Genomic DNA, 20048 nt, shown 5'->3' with positions numbered 1-20048 from the left:
ACAACGAAATCTTGCCACCCTGGTTGCAATTTATTCCATCACGCCCGCACGCAGCACAAACGCCACATCCAGGGATTTTCTGGATGGCGGCCATGGAAATGGGACTGTGGGGGCAGAGGGATTGCGCACCAATGTTTCTGGGCGTGGTGTGTACGCAGCAGACTGTTGTACAGAACTGATACTGTTACATGGCGAGCTCTTCAATGTCATTGGTGGAAGTGTATGCAACTTTTTAAGAGTACGCAATGACAGCATGCTGCAAAGAAGAAAGTGGAAAGGGAAGAAGGAATGTTTGTGCTTCATTGGGATACGTCCCTCGTTGTCCTTGGGGAAATGCACGTGCGCATACTTCCATTTTCCGCTAGCTACCCATGAGCTTGGGATAATGGGGACTATTGCTGCTGTGGGTGAGAGTCACAGCAAGGGGAGTTCTTAATTTTCTCCATTACTGTGCGTACTCAGCCAGACTGACATGGTTACTATTAGTTGCAAATGCACTGTAGCACAGCAGATTTGGAGCACCATGATTTACAGAGCAAACCAATGTGGCCTGCTACACTGTTCTGAAAAGCTGCAAACAGATTGCAGAGCAGCTATAGGGTGTACCCTTTTGTAAGGTTGCTGTGGAGAACCTTCACCCGGAAAACAGGCCTACATTGTTCGAAACCATACATACATGTGCAACGGCACATTGTGGTGAGTTTGTAAGCGTGTACTTTCCGAAACTCACTCTGTACATTGCTCAACTCTGTACTTTGCCGCTGTTTGAGGGTCCGGCTCGTGTCCCCGCAATAAAGGCCCATGCACAGGGTGGGTGCGGTCGTATGGCGACGTCGCCACTGTTTTCCTTTGGGACGGCTGTCCACTTGATGCGTTTTGGGCGGAATACGTTGTGCTCATGTGCATGGGTATCCTATGCACAATTCTGCCATTGCTCTACTGACTAATAGTATGCCACACGTGCGACAACCATTTTCGGAGACGTTGGATATTTATAGGATACAGCAGGCAGGGTGTTTATTTGTATAGCTACCTGTAGGATGTGTGTAGCCGCCTCAACCTAATTAACTTTCCTTCGCATATGTTGCACAGTGCTGATGGTACCAGGACACAGAGGAACACATACACATGCATGTACTTGCGCAACGAACAAACGTCAGCTCCCACACGCATTGATAGGTGGTGGACAACATGCGGACATGCAGAGCCTGCTGGCATCGCACGGATGTCTCCATTGTCACGGTGCATAGGCCGGACACCTGTCTTTTTCTTAATTGCGGTCATTGCAACGAGGACTGTGTGCCGCTGAGTCAGAAGAGCATTTCAGGAAAAAACAATACCACTCATACACTCAGCAACATTTTCATTGTTAACGTTTACTTGTACACATTCATACACATCTTTAGCAAAGGGAAGGGTACTATAAGTAAATACTTATTGTGGGGAAATGGGGATTTTCACAACTTGGTTGTGAGGGGAGGAAGAGATTGATGTATCACTGTAACGTCTCCCATCACACAGATTTTGAGGGGATGGCGGCCTCAGACATGGGGAAGGAGTTCACGTGCAGGTGTGCCAGTGCCGTTTCATTTTGTCTAAAATATATTGTTGGATGGAATCTTTAAGGTGGCACATTTGTTGACCAATTTGTCCACTTTGGCTTCCAGGGTGTCCATTTTCCTATGCACATAGTTTCTTTCCTTTCCTATGCTTGTATGCTGTTGTGCAAGGGTTGCCGCTTGTACTGCCTTGCTTTCCTTTACAATATGTTCACTTACCAAAAGAGGATGTACATTGTACATGCAACAATATATATTACATAATTTATGGTTCACAGTACTGTGCGTACCAATGGGGTTACTACATTAAGTCATTGCGTCATGAGGGAAATGTTCTTCCTGCCACTCTAAAGTGTTTGTCATTGCTGCGTTACAACAAACACACGTTATGCTTCTGTAACATTGTATACTGCAGCAGCTGTGCAATTATTAGACAAAGTTTAGTATCCTTACTACATTGTTTGTTCTTTGTTCACATTTACAGTAGCAGTGCGGTAAGATTGTTGAAGGCAGATGTCACTTCTGTTGTTGATGCATTCCGTTATGGTGTACTCCCTATGCCTTTGTCCTGTTTGCTTCATAAGTACACAATTTGCAAACATACTCTATTTTCCCTTGCAATTCTTGTACATGGTGCTGTTTGTAAATGCTATTTGAGGTTGGTGATTGGTACCACTAAGTAAGAGGGCACTTGGGTGAGTGATTGCGCTATACAAAAAATGCTTTAGTTAGTTAGCACTTGCTTTCCTGAGCAGGTTGGATGCCCCACGATCTCCACAAGCAGAAGCATAGTCCGCGACTGCTGTCCGCATTACCATGGTGCCAGCAGTTTCACTATGTTGCACAGTACATCTTTACAAACTAAGGGTATACTGCTAAAAAACGATGAAATTCAATGACAAAAAACTTTGATAAAGGGACATTATGGTTAAGTTGCACTAGTAAAAACCTATGCAATTCAATGGACAAATGTTATTACAGGGACCTTATGGTTACAGGTAAAACCGAAAACCCTCAGAAATTCGACCAGTTATGGAAAGGTACGCAACCATAACTTGCGCTACCACTGTGCACTGGACAGACTAACACCCATGACCTCAAAGATGACATCACAAATGTCAATGATGACATCACTGATGCCATCCCATGTGCCTTTAGTTTTCATAACAAGCCTCCACAAGGGATTGTCAATATAATGTTGCACAAAACTAACAGAGGTCATTGGGAGAACTATCATGACATACATAGTTCATTACACAATCCATTGCTATAAGCACCATTGCACTACAACCTTCTTTCCAGTATAGCAACCAACTCATGCAGAAACGTAGGCATTGTCTGCAGAATGCACCATAGAGGTCCAATATTCAAATTTTTGCCATGTTAGACAGTATAATGATGCATGCTTTATTTTGAGAGTTGGGTGTACTGTGAAACATGTAATAAGTAGCTCATACCCCCTCACTTACTACATATTTGTACTACTACACAGAAAACAAAGAGCACAACACGCACAAATATGCCCACATACCAGGAAAGTACAGTAAGCAAAAAAGCAGCAGTCTTACCAGAAAGTGTTCATAACCTAACCTATTTATCTTCATGCACAGAAATGATTGCTAGGTTTCAGGCCTGCTGGTTTCCCTATGTATATGTATCATATGATGGAACTGAACCCATAGGAAAAGAGTGTAAGGACATATGAGAAGGGCAAGGTCTACAAATATTGTACCTTTTGAATGTTTACTTCCTGACTGTCAGTGAAGAAAACCACCTGCCCTAAATATGTCAGTGAACAAAAAAAGAGGGAGCCAGACATGTGATGGCATCAGTGATGTCCTCAATGACATTTGTGATGCCATCTTTGAGGTCATAGGTGTTAGTCTGTGTAGTGCACAGTAGTAGCACGAGTTATAGTTGCGTACCTTACCATAACTGGCGAATTTCTGGGGGGTTTTGGTTTTACCTGTAACCATAACGTCCCTGTAACAATGTTTGTCTACTGAATTGCATAGGTTTTTACTAGTGCAACTTAACCACAACGTCCCTTTAATATACATATATTTGTTTTTATACTTTCCCTATGCTGCTCCCAATATGCTCTTATAAGCTACTAATGGCAGTTTATCTTGGCACCTTAGTTCAGAAGAGAGGAAAAATATTTTGAAAGGTGAATTTGTAGATTTATTTATCTTAATTAATACAGTTGTGACAGAAGATAAGCCAAAAGATGACATAGAAAGGTAAATTAAAGTTAAAAGGATTTTGGTTGATAAAACGCTGAATAATTGGATTACTGTGTTCTCCGTTTGTGCGGTTGGAAAAGCATTCTGTTTTGACCCGTAACATTTTGCTTACCTCACGCACAATAATTGTGCTCAGAAGGATTTCCATGGGAATGCTTGGCTGCAATATGACTCAAAGTTCAGGCAGATAAAGGTGTATAGACCAGAGAAGGCTAGGGACCAAAAAGAAGCAAATATTTGTCTTAATGAGATGACAAACGGGGTTCGTGGGGCCCAGGCCTATTGGCTCCTTTCAGAGCAGCCACACTGGGGGAGAGAAAAAGGGTACCTATTGGCAGTTCAACAAAAAATCTTGTTTCAGAGGGACAGCTTATAAATTCACGCATGCTTATTCCTAATGCAGGATCTCTGGTCATTCCAAACTCAAGTGTTTTAAGAGGCAAAAAGGGAAAGAACCAGCCAAGTAAAGAGGGTCCAGTGATATGGTATGATATATGATTGGTTATTTATAACACGCTTAATACCAAGAAGTTTCAAAGCGCTGACCCGGGGATCGAACCTGTGGTGCTCCGTGTTGTCCGCAAGGCGAGCATGTTGCCCCTGAGCTATCCCCCCCGAGACTAAGACTCATTGACAATAGTATATTTAGTAAGGCTACGTCTCAAATAAAGTGGCATGTCTTGTCCATTTACCTTATTATTTATCCCAGGGTGCAAGATGCTTTGTTTCTTTTTCTTTTAACTTTATTTATGAGTACTCGACAAGGTAACTAGGGCAATTACATACACATCATAATTAGAAAAGAAACTGTGTGAATGTGACAATAACAACATCTTCCTGTACAGCACAGTACAATTCTGTACTGGAATATTGAGCATCAGTTGGTAAAACAATATCAATACATTCTCTTATAGGTGATTAGTGAGGACCAGAGAGGTTGGGAGGGTCAGGGCCAGCATCGCCCCCAGCAGCAGTATTTTGGCGGTAAGTTCTAAAAGGGGCCCATATGTCTGGAGGGGCACAGCCAACCGGTTGTAAGGATATCTAGCGCTCCTCAACCTCAGAAGCCCAGGTGACATCCCAGAGCTATTGGTGGGGCGGGGCAGGTCTCAGCCACAACAACAGGATAGAGTGCACAGCAAGGATCATACATAAATTGGCCATCTTATGGCAGGCTCTGCTAAGTGGCGGGAATTCATGAAAAAGGCAGGCCATCGGATTCAGGTCAATAGTACATTCAACCATTGTGGATAAAGCAGTACAAAGCCCCTCCCAATACCCAGTCATTTTAGGACAAGCCCAAAGCATGTGGCGATATCCTGAGTCGTGTGAATGGTATCTAGGGCAGAGGGGGGAATGTTCCTCTGACATAATATGTAGTCTGGGAGGAGTATACTGGAATCTATGTCACACCTTAAATTGGATCAGGCGGAATGTGGAATTGAGGGAGACCTCATAGGTCTGCCTACACATATCATCCCAGCCGTCGTCAAAGATGATGGTGCCTACGTCTCTGCCCCATGCCTCACAGGGTTTAAGAAGTGGTTTGTTAATCCGGGCCTGTAGTAGGTTATATAATGCACATACCACTCCCGCTGGTACAGCACTGCCCGTTGTGCATGCAAATAGTGGTTCATCTGTGGGTACTGTGGGGTAATCACTTCAAGTTTTCTTGCATTCCCTACGAAACCCAAGATACTTGAGCCAGTGGGAGGACTGCTCCCCAGGTTGTTTAGGAAGGTCAGACCATGAGACCAGAGAACCCATAGCAAACATGTCGCCCATGGTAGAGAAGCCCTCGGTCGCCCACATATCTGCAGCGGACACGCTTATTTTGGGGGAATCCCGGGTAGAAGTTCCACAGCGGCAAGTCTCCATGGAGTGGGTGGGGGTTGTTGGTCAGCTTACTAATTTTGTCTCAGGCCAATGCAGCAGTGTCTGCTGGGCTCGATGCCCCCAGATCTCTCCATAGCGGGGGTAGGATCAAGGAGCTGAGATCTCTGTCCTGTAACGTGTCGTTCAATTTTGACATGTGGGGGGCTGGGGGAGGGCGGGCCATCAGCAAACCAATACGCTGTGTAATGGGCCTGGGCTACTAACCGGTATTTCTCAAGGTCAAGGGCTGCTAGACCACCTTGATCCTAGGGTCTCGCCAGTGTGGTCCACTTTAATCTCAGAGCTCCAGACTGCCATAAGAATTTGTTTGATGGATTTGAGTTCTGCAAACCACAAAGCGCCGGGCCATATATGGACATTTAAGAAGAGATACAGCAGTTGCAGTAGAATTATCATCTTAAGGAGCGACACCTTGCCGACGAGTGTAATAGGTAGTTTGGCCCAAGTACTCAGTTTAGGTGTAAGCTGCTGTACGTAGGACCCAAAGTTTTGATCATGCAGCGAGACCCGATTTCTCATAACCACCACCCCAAGATATTTGATTTCACTGGCGGGCCAGGTAAACCCCATAAGGATGGCCGGCGCCGAGGCGACGTCAGTCGGGGGGAAAAGCTCAGATTTGGAGCAGTTAACCCAAAGCCCAGACAGCCTCCCGAAGTGGATGACATCTTGCATAGTGAAGGCAAGAATCTTGTCTCGGTCCCTAATGTAAAGCAATGCGTCATCCGCGTAAAGATAGATGATTTTGGGGGGCCAGAGAGGCGGATCCCTCTACACAAATGTTTTTGTCACATCAGATCAGCTAGCGGCTCAATGACGGTTGCAAATATGAGTGGGGAAAGCGGGCAACCCTGCCGTATGACTCTTCAGATGTTGAGAGGCATGGTAAGCCAGCCATTGGTGCAGAACCTGGCCACTGGTGATGTGTAGAGCAGCCATACCCACGAGATGAAGCAGGGCCCAAAGTTACATTTTTCGAGAACTGCCCAGAGGAAGAGCCAGGACACCGACACCAAACTGAAAGCCTTCTGCACATCTAGCACAGCGCCAACCGGGTCTATCCGGACCAGTATATTAAACAAATGCTGCAAGTTGAGAGCAGTGGAACAGCCAGGGACAAAGCCAGACTGGTCGGGGGGCACCAGGTGGCCCATATATGGGGCGAGACAAAGGGCAAGTACCTTAGCAAACATTTTCACATCTCTGTTGATTAATGATAAGGGTTGGTATGAGCTGCATTGAGTGGCAGTGCTAAATATGTGGAGACCGGACTGGGGGCGGCCAGAGCAAGCAGTAGAGTATTTGTCCCTCAATTGGAAGCTTACCGGCAATAAAAGTAGCCGAGGGCACAGGGCAAGCCACCTAGCCGAGGTCCTGGCAGTAGGGTCAGTGAGGCTGGATGGTCAGGAGGTCAGCCGCCTCCCAGAGAGTCTGTGAAGCAGGGTGTGGGGAGGCCCGAACTGCCATGCCACCAGTGGTCCAACTCCTCTTCTTAGATGTAAGCGATCCCCTCTGTGGGGACCACAGCACTGACAGATGGAAGCCCCAGGGTGTGGGGGGATGGCATCAGTCCACACACCAACACGGATGTTCAGCGGAGGCTGGAGGGATCTGTTGTGGCAAGCACAGCCCCACCTCCCTGTCCACTGAGGCAGTTTGATAGGAGGCCCAGGGTTGCCTGGGCTGCAGGTACCCCCGGGGAAGAACGGGCGGGAGACAGCAACAGCAGGGAGCGCCATTAGCAGGGGAGACATCGGGGAGGAGCATACAATCTAGCGCCCAAGCCCGGCCACCAGGTTGCTCTGCAGGTCGGCCGAGCCCGATGAGGTCGGCTCTCGCAGACGGCTCAGCAGCAGCATTGGACCCATACAGGGCTGACGGCGGATCGGTTACACCGGCAAAGGCAGTAGTCGGTTGGTGTGGTGCCACACACCTCAGGATACAGCAGCCTCCACTTTCAGAGCATTCATAGCGTTGTAAGGATAATTATTCTGCTACGCTGCGCAACCGGTCTGCGGAGACTAAGAGGTGGCCATCTTATTTACGTACAACAGCACCCCAATGCTTTGTTTCCAAGTCAGGTTTCAAATACGGCTTTAGAATTCCTTCAGAATGTGTACACAGGAACAACCCCACAAAGAATCAAAGGTCTCTTCTCATGGCCACAGATGAAGCAAGAGCTAAACTAAGGAATTAGAGTTGGGTAGAAATCAGGGCATGTATGTAGAATCCCCCATTGCATGACTGGATCTCCCCAGGGAGGAGGTTGGCAAATTTCAGTTGATCCACACTCCGTCTTATCCCAAAGGACAGTCTGGTGCTCAGTTCAATACATTCTATATGGCAATAGCTTGGTAGCTTGGGAGGGAGGTGGGGGAGGGGTATCCCGATGGCCAAAGCGGGCATTGAGTCTGCTTTCCATCTGTTTCCAGTGCATCCTGAGGATTTTAGGCTTTTAGGTTTTCAATTGGAAAGGGGATACTATTTTGATAAATGTATGCCCATGGGCTGTTGGGTCTTGTGCTCCAAATTTGGAAACCTTCAGTAGATTCCTTAAATGAATGTGTAGGGACCTCTGTGTTCCTGAATGTATCTTCCATTATCTTTTTTTGTTTCTTGGGTACAGGCAGGATCTCGCAAATGTGGAAGGCTGCTTTAAGGTTTTATCAAATTCATGCAGTCTTTAGGAATTCCACTAGCAAAACAAAAAAACAGCGGGTCTTACTAGATCATTGGCGTATCCTTGTACTGAATTGGACATCAGTTGCAGATCCTGGTTGGTCAGCTGAATTTTGCCTTGTAGGTGGATACCAATGTGACCTGTATTTTCAAAGAATAGTTCCAGGGCTATGGCAGGCCTAAAAGAAAAGCACCACCATAAGTGTGTCTAAAGGAGTTAGGGCAGATATGGAAGCATGGTTAACTTTCCTGTCAGATTTTAATAGGAAGGTTCTTTGGCCTTTAGCTCCTGTATCAAACACAGAGTTGTCATTATTTACTGATAGTGTTGGTTTTGGTGCAATTCTAGGCAAACACTGATGTATGCAGTATTGGCCATAGCCTTGGCATGAATTAGGGCTTACTCGCAATGCCACCTTCTTAGAGCTTTTTCCCCATTGTGGTGGCCTTCAGAATGTGGGGTCAGTGTCTCCGGTCTCGCAGCATAGTGTTTTGGTCAGATAACAGGTGGTGGTGTTCGCCATCAATAATCAGAGTTCCCAAGCTGGTTCTGTCTTTTTTACAAAATGTTTTTTTTAAATAAACTGTTTATTTTATTTCATACCAAAGTAGGGTTCACAGACATTGACAGTATTTCTTACAGCAGACAAGACATTTTGTTTCACCGTTCCCTTGGCCTGGATTCCTTAAGCCACCCTTCACTTGCGTCGCCCCATCCCAATCACCTATTTTCGCCCCTTTCTCTCCTACTCCCTCTGGGTTCCTCCCCGTGTCTTCACTATGTCCCTTTCCTTTCAGTGCCCACCCTCTAGCCTTTACATCCCACCAGCCCCTCACCCACAGCCTCCCCAGATGTTCCTGTGTTTCTGCAGGCATCCTCTATTCTTGTACACCACCGGATCCCATGCCTTGATACCGTACATCCATGATCTCCATGTCTCAATGCTTTGGGCCTCTGAGCCCATCCATCTCTCCACTATTGCATGCTTAGCTACTATGCATGCAATGTTTGGGAAGCTTATAGCATATCTGTCAAGTTCCTCATCCCCCATATCTGCAAGAACAACCCTCGAAGGAGTTCTTAACCCCCCCCCCCAAGCATCCCCATTGCTTCTGGCTGCCACCCCACATACCCAGAGTATTCACACATGTTTCCTTACACACACACACACACACTACACATGCAAACACTTACTTGTCACTCCCGCTGCTCGTCCTCTCGGTCTCGCTGTGCCCGTCAGCCCCTGCGCGCCCTCGATGACCTCATCCAGTGTATACTGGAGCAGTGCAGGTGGGGAGTACATATTAATGAAGGAAATGAAAGTTACTCACCATAGTGAATATCTTACTTCCAGTCTATAGTCCCCTTTGCTCCATACTTTTGGGACATTCCGTCCTACGGGACAGGAACACTTTTTCAAGCATGAAAAATATTATTGTCCTTTTATTTTTATGAACGGCAACCACACGTGGCTGTAGCCCCACCTTCCTGAGCCCAGCACATCACCGTTCAGTCCTTTTCTATTGCCAAAGTCGAAGGACGATTCAGCAAAATAGTGGAAACTTTTTAGAGGGGAAGGCGGGCGGGCATATGGAGGAAGTCTTAGTTACTTACCTGTAACTGTATTTTTCCACCATTGATAGCTTTCATAGATTCACATGCTTGAATATTCCCCGTCATCAGACCAGGAATCCTCAGTGATTTAAAAAATAATGATTTTATATATATATATATTATTTCCCATAGGAAAAGGCAATAAGGATTGCCCATTATGTTTGAGACATTCACTTGTGAAGTCCCTCCACCTCACTTTGGTCCTTTATGACCCCAAGCAATGAGGTGGCAGGGCTTAAGCTCCAACCCAGGCATCCATCATTTTTTTAATATCTCTTTATTCATTTCCGAATGCGTAACATAAATGTGAACAATTTCCAACCCCTCCCCCTTTGTTCCTTGTCATGGATACTTGCTCAGTCTTACAAGTTTATAATGTCCATTATTCGAATGTTGTGTGGACACCATTGTAGCATATAGTCATTTTGTATGTGTCGTATTATTTGACCCCACTCTTCCTTGAACGCCTCCTGGGCCCCCTGTAGTTGGTATGTTACCCACTCTAAGGAGATGAAGTTCCAGACTTTTTGAAGCCACTCATGGTTCGTGGGCGCTTCCTTTTGTTTTCGTCACTTGGCGATCGACAACCATGCTGCAATTACCAAAGTCATGAAGCCCCTCTTCTGCTTTTTTGTGGGGCTGCCTCGACCCGAGTCCCATATCCCCCATCCACATTCTCTCCTGCAAGTGGTCTGAGCCTTGTATAATTTCGCCCGCATTTTTCTTCAGCTCCTCCCAAAATTCTCGTATTACCGGGCAGGTCCACCATATATGCTTCCAGTTTCCTTTTTCTAAACACCCTCTCCAGCATCTCTCTGATGTTGGAGAATACGTGGCATGCAGCCTCTCCAGTGTATAGTGCCACTGGAGGAAGATGTTTTGCCACATCTCCTTTAGTTGAATCGCTTGTGTAAGTTTGGGGATTATTCTCCACGTGTACTCCCATTGCTTCTTTGTTATTGTGTACAGGAGGGCGGGATTACACTGACAGGCCCATAGGTCAGTGCTCACCCTCTTGTACCTGTAAGATAAGATAGCTGCACCTCGAGGAGGTTGGGGTGCAGGATTCACATACTCCAACACAATTCAATAAGGACAACTCAAGGATTTGGCAAAGAGACTGGTAAGTACATAAAGGTTTATTTCATGCCACTGCTGATACAGCGCAAACCCAGTGCCATGGTCGAGCTCCCAGCCTCAACCCCCCCAGCATTACACAGAGCTCATTTTTATAGCAAAATGTGAGTGAGCATTTTGCCCGCACCTTTCCTGCACAGTCTTAGACAACTTCGTTGTTAGCATTAGCTCATGGGGCAATTAATTTTTAATCGATCTAAACCTTAAAAATGAAATACGCTCTAGCATGCATTCCTTACACTTCTTCGGTGCTCTTCAGATAAGGTTCCAGACAGGGCCTAATTAAGAGTCTAGGTTCTACCCATCCCTCAAGTTTCTGACTGCATGCTACCCTTGAATGTTTCAACTTTAAAATTACCTCATCCTACACACTCTGCTCATTTTAGCCACATTTTCAGTTACATGCATTTTCATTAAAGGCATTAGGCAGCGCTATTATCTGTCTGTATACAGAAAATCTTATTGTCCATTCTGTGCTTTGCCACCTTACCACATCATGATAAGGACATTTTCGACATTATAACCATGATGCTTTTGACTACTTGTATATACAAACATTATGAATACCATTTTCACATAATTACAACACCTCATTAGTCCATACAAATTTCTCTGCTAAGGTTTAAGTGGGTGGGGGCTGCCCTCCACTTCATTCAGTTGTTGATTCAATATATCTTAACTCGGGTCCTCCAGTACACTCCCCCGTATTGAAAGTTCTTTGTTTGTAAAATAACAACTTTAAACCATATCCGATGTCTATTCTCCTTAATATTTATCTAACCACATCTTCACACAATCGTATACTTCGGCACATACTAACGTATTGTCATTCTTAAAACAAACATGTGTGTGTCATCTCCTTCCATGCAAGCCCTACTTCCTGTAATCGTGTGCCTTTAATCTAACCAGATGCCTTGGACGATTCACAGCCATTGTGCGACTCGAGAGGTTTGGTCAAGCTTTGAGGTAACCCATTAGCCCATTATCTCTCCGTATGTTGTACCTTGTCTGCAACTCCCACCCCAATAAAGTACAGTCTCTCCTTGATCATCTTCTCCTGCCCATGCATATCGTTTTCACTTTGTCCTTAACTCTTTTCCACACTCTTTCCTTTTCTGTATCTTTCGTTTTATTTGTCATGAGTTTGGCGTTAGTGGACCATCTGCGTCCTGTCGTCTTTTCCTTTCCATTGGTCTGTTTTCACAGCCGGTCTCCCAGGTTCTTTTGATGCTTAGACCAAAAGTCCATTGTTTTTTCCTTTTCACAAGAAGTTCAGTTTTTTTTCCAGAGTGTCTCTCTTTCAAAAGGGTTCATTGTTCAACGAGTCCACGAGAGGGGATGGTTCAGCATGGGGATACAGGGTTGAGGGAGTCTTTTTGCAGACACAATTCAGCGTCAGGCTTTCACTGGGTTTCTCTACAACCTCCCTCTCTCCTCACGCGGTTCAACGTTAATTTCCCAAGGCATAGAGGTCCCTTGACGTATACCTGTAATATAAAGCGGAATGAGTTTCTTTTGTAAAATAAACAGGTCTCTACTATTTAACACATTTCCTACCAACCCATTTCCTTAAAACATCTTTTCGCATTGGCTCTTATACCTTATTCCCCTCTTATTTGACACCCCTGCCTCCTAGACAAGCTACAACACATTTTCTTTTAAACATTTAACTTTTGTGGGTCATTTTCACACCATAACTAAAATACCCCCATTCCTAGCTCTGTGTCAGCTGGCTTAGAAAATGATTTTTGTTTTCAATAACACAAAATACAGCTCGTCCTTCATGGGACACATTTTCCCCTTCCGGATGTCACATGAAACCCTAAGGAGACAAAACAATTAAAGAAAGATGTCTTTTTCTTTCCTGGTCTTCTAGGCGCGTCCGTAGTAGATGACAGAAACGTCCTTGGGGATCCCCGTTGTCTGTAGAAAGTCAAAAATAAAGACAAAAGTCATTCGGGCTTTCTTCCTGACTTTAACCCCCTTCCTCCTTTTCTGCTATCAAAAATTACTCTCTGGGTCATTCTCCCCTATTCGTTGGTGCACATAAACAACTATTTTCCAACCACCCCACGGGATACTTAGTTTCGGCTTGGTTCTTTGGTCAGCTTAGCTGCATTCTTCCAGGTTAGCAGTAAATTCTTGCTGGTTGCTGCACATACTTCCTCAGCTCAGCTGCCATTCTTCCTATTCTTTTCTTGCCGTTAGTTGGACCATGGTCTATGCTTGTGCTTTGTATTCATCCTAGGGAGATAAAACAGAGGCGTTTCGCTGCACACCGTCCCTGTCTAACTTGATCTAGCCTACCCCTGTCTTCTAAGACTATGGCACCAATTCTTACTATGTGCCTCCACCTTTATTATTCCCATTAATGTTTGCCTATTCTAATGCTTGCATACCTCGATCATAACAATCTCTTTGACATTATGAACATGAAAATGATTACTCACCTTCAATTTTACTTCTGTTTTCTGTGGTTGTCTGAAATGGCCATGTTCTTATCTATTTTCTACTCTTTCCACATCTGTTGTACCTGTCTTGGGAAAAACGGCTAACTTTTGAAGACATTATGTCTCTATATCCCTTTTTCCTGTTACTCACCTGGATCCTCTTAACTTTAGTGTTGATCGATTGTGTGTTCACACCTTTTTGGCGTGAACTACTACTTACCTTTTTTCTTTTTCTCCCTAATTTAAGGCCATGCAGACAATTTATTGTGCTTCCACGCAAGAGGTTCATAGCTTGTCTGTAAAATAAATCAAAATATGTTACTGGCATTTAAAAGTTGTTTTGCTTACTTTACCATATTTACTTTGTTTAATTGACCCAATTTTATCAGCCATACTCCTTTTCCTGGTCTTCATGGTATCTTGATGTTTTTTATTGCCCAACGCTCCTTTTTTCGGTTGGCCAGGAAACCTCATAAGTGCTATTTGTTTTCCACATTTTGCTTTTTTTTTCGCTTTATGCTTTTGAGTGTATCCCTTATCCTTTTATTCATTTGCCCAATTGTTCCTATTTCTCAATTTTCCCTTTATTCATTTTTTATTCAAGATAACCACTCATTTTCAGTATTTCCTGATTTATTTATTTATTCCTGTGACCAATCCTTTTGCGCTTCCTTGCCTCTTCTCTGACCCTACCTTCTTCCTTTTCTCTTTATTTCTACGTTCATCTTTCCTTTGAACTTCCTCATCCCTTCTTTCACATACCTTTTGCTTTTCTTCTAACCTTTGCTGTTTCTGTCTGTCTCGTTCATAGGCTGCTCTCTGGTTTGCGATCGAGCTGCTTTTCTTGCTCTTCGCGATATAGCTTTTTCTGCCTTAGCCTAACCTTCCTTCTTATCCTTCCGTCCCTTAACTCCTTCTCTTTCTTCTTTCCTCTGTGCCTCATCTAACTTCTTTTTAGGTCTCCCATCATCACTTTCTTTCCCATCGAGTTTCAATGAGATTTGTCCTCCCATCCATTCGTCCTTTGTAAATGCTATCTCATCAGTTCTGTCTTCACTTCCTTTCTCTTCTTTCCCTCTCTCCCCTTATTGAGAGATGCACTTGTCTGTGCCTGATCCCCTCCTTTATTAACGCATCATCGCGTCTCCCCTTGCCCCTTGGGGCTAGGGATGTGAGATTCTTGTCCTTATCCTTCCCTTTATTTTTGTTACTATTGTAGGCGACTCATAAGCAGGGTTGCTATACCCTGTGGCTGCTTTTAGCTCTCTTTAATGGGTAGAGTACCTCAGGCTTACTTCCCTCGGTTCTTGTTTCAGGCGGGGCAGGCATTGCTGCAGGTGTCTCACCCCCCTCAGTGCACAATTTTAGCAACCAAGCTGCTGGAGGCTCTTCCTCCTTTCCTTGTTCTCATATTTTTACAATTTGAGAACAGCATAGCATTTTCTAATTTTTGCTTGTATATGCGGCATGCAAGTAAGTTGCCATGCGTTGTAAGATGGCTTTAGATGAAGACTCAATTTGTGGCCGCGGCATAAACATTTTATGGGCGGTACCTTTAACCCACTCCTTTAGAGAGACTGGAGTAATGTTTTCCGGATTTAACTCTGTTCCTAATGATATCCTTATGTGAGTCCAACACTCCCATTACTATGAGCGAGCACCAAATACTGCAAGCTCCAATCCAGTCTCTTCCCGCCAAATTATTTATACCGCCAATTAACTCAAGAACATCAATCTGTGTGCGATTCCCTCTCAACTGTAGAATCGCATTAAACCCTTACTTGATTTCAACCAACAAGGAGACAAAATTCCTTACATGTGACATACAACAGAACATGTATAACAGACACTTGACAGACTAGACAAACACCAGCTGGACACACATATACCTGCCTTCTAATCAATACCCCGACATGGGGTTTAAACGAAGCCCATTTGTGTTGTCTTTAATCGTCACCGTAGCCTAGTCGTCGCCTATTATGTGGGCTCTAGGTTCACATTTCTTCTGACCGCTGTATTAAAGCGCAGGAACAAGGCGAATCCTCTTACGTTTTTCTCTCGGGTGCCCCCCCAGAAACCTTACGTTTTTCTCTCGGGTTCCCCCCCGGAAACCTTACGTTTTTCTATCGGGTTCCCCCCCCAGAAACCTTATGTTTTTCTCTCGGGTGCCCCCCCCCCCCCGGAAACCTTAAATTTTCCTCTCGGGTGCCCCCGGGGAAACCTTACGTTTTTCTCTCGGGTGACCCCCCGGAAACCTTACATTTTTCTCTCGTTTGCCCAACCCCAGAAACCTTTCACTTGAACCACTACTGTCCTTCATGATTCTTATTTCATTCTGCTTGCTCTTTATTTGCCATATTTCCCTATTTTATGGCTGCCTTTATTTTCCTGGAGGTCATCTGTTTCTACCTCGTGTCTGCAAATGTTCATAATTCGCGGCCTGCGTCTGAATTTCTGAAATCCTTCCTCTCCTTTTTCGCTATTTCTTCACCAGGTCATACAGCTAGCTGTTCTTTACCATGCTGCCATGATAATGAAATCTTTTAGTTTTCACCCAAACATTCTCATTGACCTTCTGCCGCTTTCATGCCTTAAAAATTGCTTGTGTTTAACTAAGGCATGCCATAAATAATCATGCTTTCCTTGGTAACCTCAACACTGTCATCATGCTTTCACGCTTTGTCATTCAAGCCTTTCTTCATTCATCTAAATCCTACGATACCAGAATCTGAATTGCTCGTCTCCAACCAAAAGTTTTGTCCCTATTTAATAAAAAATGTTCTTCACTCCGGCCGATAAGGCCTCAAAATTGTAAACTACCACCCCTGGTATGACTCCATGCAAACTGTCCTAACACTCACGGTGGAGCTCCTAGAAAAAGCATTTAGGACATCCCCAAAAACCCCCTTCACTACAAGTGTGCTATCCCCAAAATTCCTCAAAAGCAGGTTGCAGATGACCCAGTAACCACCTTCAGTTTCAGGGAGCAAGCTGAATGATAAAATGATAGAACACATAAATGGCAATGGACCATTCAGCTGCAGGGCAATGCCTGCTCCTGCCCGCATGTTGATTTAAAAACCCCATGAAAACTCACTTGCTTCCCATCTCATGAAGTTTATCACTACCTCTTTTAACTCTAACACTATTTCTGTAGCTATAACCCTTGCACAGGTCATGCCAGGTTCATGCTACACTCCGTTTTGTTGCACTTTATGATTAGAGTGCCATTGCAGAGACGTCATTTGGGGGTCGCCAGGGGTCGCAGCTGCAACCCCTGAGGTATCCCTTGTTGTCCCGCCGTCTCCTTTGCTACCATAAAACAGAAAAAATGTTTTAAACTGTTCCTACAGTGATGTCATTAGAGGTCACGGGTCATGAGATGTCAGTTCAGCTACCTCTATTATTTTGGTGGAACGACGTTCCTGTGTCATTACTTTCCTTTCACTACCACATATGCTAATGCCTCCGGACCTGTCCTTTCCCTGCCATACTTACAACACCCGCTCATTCATTTCTTGTGCCGTTATCAGTGTTAAATTGTATTTCTACACTGCCATCCTTGCAGGCATCTTACAAAATCTTCACAAGCTCTAAAAGTGTGGAGTGCTGCTGTATGCAACTCTCAGTATTCATTGAAAGAATACACATGATTTCGCACACAGCGCTAGAATATTTAACTGATGCTGCTACTAGGGTCAGTTCAGTCCAGTGGCGGCTGGTGACTTTGGAAGTTGGTAGGGCGTACATATCTTGGTGGGAATTTGGGAGCGAGCTAGGCCACCTCACACCAACCAGTGTGCCGGTGGCTTCTCCTTCTGCAAAGCATTTTGGAAAAAATGGCTTCCAAGATGTGCAATTTACTGTAAAAGCCCACGGAAATATGACATCACAAATCCTGGCCTAATTATGAGTCGAAAACAGCCTGGAATCCACTGAAATATCGGCAATGGTTTTTTCCAGCTCAAGGACATCTGGACTGGACTAATGTGAACGCATTAACAAATAATGCATACAAATACATTTTTCTAAAATTAAGCACCTATCAACACCACCAAGGTCAGTTCACAAAAAATGGGGACACTGTGCCTGTGCCATACAACGCACATACACAATAGACTTAACTAAAAGTCCACATATCAGAAATACAAAGCAACATCTGAGCCAAGGTGTCTACAAACAAAGGGTATGAAAGCCAAGTGTCCAAACAGCACACCATTGAGTGACATGTATGAGACTGGTGGCATTCACAGCTATGCAGACACAGATTCTGCCCTTTGAAGGATCTCTGCCAGCCCAGAAAGGGTTTTGCAGCGAGGATTCACACTCTGGCTGCCATATTCCATTTGCCTAAATTGCTGGCAGTCCTACATGTATTTGCCACTGGGACTGCTGGCGCAATGACCCAGCCAATATCTTCTGTGATGCTCAGCCAGGGCCAGGTTGCCTACCTGCACCAGGCTGCTTGCCACCCCACAATATAAAGGAATAGAAATGAAGCTAAGACCTGTTTCATTGTCATCACTGGTTCCCCTATTGGGTGCACAGGATGGTCATACACAGCCTTGAATTCCCCCTCCCCATGCAAGGATTAAAATCCCAATTTAACAAGCCAATTAGGCGCGCTCACCCTGCAAACTCAGTGTTAAAATTCACCACTGCTTCTAGAATTCTGTTTCCATACAGCACTTAATACATAAACACATGCACACACGTTGCTGCAGGGCCTACCTAAGTGAGAAGCTCTTCCGACATGCAATGCGAGCGGCAAGCATTTCTTAAATCCTGAGCTAACACCCAGTGCTCGTGCTCACAGACTCCTTGTCACCAGCTGCTGTCCCCATTGACCAAAGGAGCTAATGCCGCAGGGCTAAGGTCCCACGTCTTGTCCCCAACTATGGAATTCTTTCTTTAATGAACTTAGAGCAGAACCATCCCTCCTTATTTCTCGCAAAACTCTCAACTCTACTTTGGTTACCCTACCTCTATCAGTTCCCCCAGCGGTGTCTGTACTCATTCCCCGGTTGCTAAATTAACCTCTAGCTGTGTTTTACTTTATATCTACTCTATCCAGTGTGAGCTTAACATGCAGCTCATTCATAGTAATTGCAATATATATCTATTTGTCCTATAACTACAAGCGATGCTTCGTCACGCAGCCCCTAGTGTATGCCTTTTATTGTAATCTGCAAGCCCCTTCCTTGTAATAGCACCACGATGCCTACGGGCTTTTGTGTGCTCCATGCTACCAGGAATCGCTCATTCCTTGCCAGACTACACTAGGCACCAGGGACGTTTTTTATGGGAGGGCAAAAAGGGGCACCGATCTAAAGTAAGGTTCCCCTTTTTATCAGGCTTAAATAGCGCACACCAGGAACATTTTTGTTGCATGCTGCTGAGGCTCTAAATCCCTTGCCTGTCTGCATCACAAGTACATTCTGCCTTGATCAATTAGTCATGCAATGCTTTTGTTTTTCACTGTGGAATACATAGTTTGGGTAACACAACCTTTGTAGCGTTACTTCCCCTCTGTGGGAATGTTGATGATCGTGTGCAATAGCCAAAGTTGAAATCCATATTCATCCACGGAGGTTCAGAAGTTGTCTCAGTGTGTTAAGCACTTATTGCAGGGATATGTGTTCATGTGAAAGATCAGAAGGGCACATCCCAGTAAGACTAGCTGAACCGTCTTTCAATCTGAAGTTCACAAACATACCTGCACATTTACTTGGGTTTGCAGTACAAGCGGTGCGATTAACATCACTGTTCCTGCACTAGGTAAGGGTTGAAATTAGTTTGCTCAGCTGGGGCTTTCTTAAAACCTAAGCAGTCCCTTAAAAGATGTGCATGGAATATCTGTCCAAGTGGCAAACAAGTATGCACATTCGAGACCGTGTAGCCAAAGTGTTCATGCTTGTATCCTGGCTATGCCAGCAGACTTCACAGTGATCCTGGTCAAATCATATAGGATCCCTTGCATTACTGTGCTGTCTTCTGCGAGGTTTTACCTACTTGCATGCTGGAACTCCCCTTAATAATGGAGAAACTGACGCTAAAATCATTCCCATGTTGTGTAACCCACTTCTGTAATATTTTGGGTTTTAAAATTGTCAGGTTTGGAAATGCGGGTTGCGTACTTTTGCAAGTCAGTTTTATAACATTAGATTGTTTTTAGTTCATGTTAAGAGCTGGAAGAGAAAGTGTTCAACTGCTTGGAATTGCAATATTGGCACAAATCCCAGCTTCACCCTTTAAACACTGTGTGATCCTGGGCATCTCATTTAATCTTTTATTGCCTAACATTTCTTAATTGCCAGTCTCTAAACCTTTCAAAATCGTCAGCCCTCCAGGGTGATTTCCTTCTCAGGGTATGTTTTTCATCGAGGCACCACTCATAGTTTCACTGGCTATGGGGTTGTTTCCATTATGATAGTGAGCATTGACATGTTGCATACTACAGGCACTT

Source organism: Ambystoma mexicanum, chromosome 3p, assembly GCF_040938575.1.
Source record: "Ambystoma mexicanum isolate Mex_15411 chromosome 3p, UKY_AmexF1_1, whole genome shotgun sequence".
NCBI lineage: Eukaryota > Metazoa > Chordata > Amphibia > Caudata > Ambystomatidae > Ambystoma > Ambystoma mexicanum.
This window is presented reverse-complemented; position numbering follows the sequence as displayed.